The 972-nt window shown below is 66.7% G+C and overlaps 1 long non-coding RNA gene across 3 annotated transcripts in view; it reads right to left on the minus strand.

The window, feature by feature from the left end:
• Positions 1-972, minus strand: part of LOC105818532 — a 15,950-nt gene that overhangs the window by 5,300 nt on the left and 9,678 nt on the right. The window contains exon 3 of one of the 3 annotated variants that reach the window (XR_001137891.1): positions 39-91. The exons of the other annotated variants lie outside the window; for them this stretch is intronic. This is a non-coding gene — a long non-coding RNA (uncharacterized LOC105818532). Of the gene's footprint in view, positions 1-38; positions 92-972 lie in introns of those variants that run through there. 3 annotated transcript variants of the gene reach the window in all.

Consider the following 972-nt stretch of genomic DNA (forward strand, 5'->3'; position numbering starts at 1 on the left):
GGTGCCTGAGGTCTTCAGACAGGAAGGTCTCGTTTGCTGTCGCCTCAGGTCTGGGAATGGACAGGTCTCACTCGCTCTCGGGGCCTCAGGTCTGCGGACAGGAAGGTATCAGTCACTGGCGGGACTGGGGCAGTTCCGAGGGACATGGTGCCTACGCGAAGCTGCGCTAAGGGGACTGTCCCGCCTCCTCCCACGCAGGGCATGGCACCTGCCCCACCTCCTCTCACGTGGGGGGGCGACTCCTCCTTAAGTAAGGCACGACATCCCCGCCTCCTCTCACGCAGGGCAGGGCTGGCCCGCCTCCTGTGACTCAGGGCAGGGCTTCCTGCCTCTTCTCACACAGGGTGGGGCAGCTCCCCCCTTCTCAGGCAGGACGGGCCAGCCCGGCCTCCTCTCACACAGGGCGGTGGCCCCGCCTTCTCTAACACAGGGCAAGCAGCCCTGCCTTTTCTCACGCAGGGCACGCAGTGCCCCTCCTCTCATGCAGGACACGTGGCCCCGCCTCCTCTTACGCAGGGCACACAGGACCCCTCCTCTTACGCAGGGCACGTGGCCCCACCTCCTCCCACGCAGGGCACGCAGCCCCACCTCTCACTCAGTGCACGTGGCCCTGCACCTTTAAGGCAGGGAATGCAGCCCCACCTCCTCTCACGCAAGGCACGCGGCCCCGCCTCCTCTCACGCAGGGCTCGCAGCCCCGCCTCCTCTCACGTTGGACACGGAGCCCCCCCTCACGCAGGGCACGCAGCCCCACCTACTCTCATGCAGGGCGGTGGCCTCGCCTCCTCTAAGGAAGGGCAGACAGCGCCCCTCCTCTCACAGACACGTGATCCCGCCTCTTCTAAGGCCGGGCAGGTGGCCTCGCCTCCTCTCACAGAGGCCAGATTACCCTGCCTCTTGTCATGCAGGGCATGCGACCCCTCCTCCTGACAGCAGGGCACGTGGCCCCACCTCCTCTCAAGGAGTGTGTGTC

The sequence above is a fragment of the Propithecus coquereli genome, unplaced genomic scaffold (genome assembly GCF_000956105.1).
Source record: "Propithecus coquereli isolate 6110/MARCELLA unplaced genomic scaffold, Pcoq_1.0 Scaffold442, whole genome shotgun sequence".
Taxonomy (NCBI): Eukaryota; Metazoa; Chordata; class Mammalia; order Primates; family Indriidae; genus Propithecus; species Propithecus coquereli.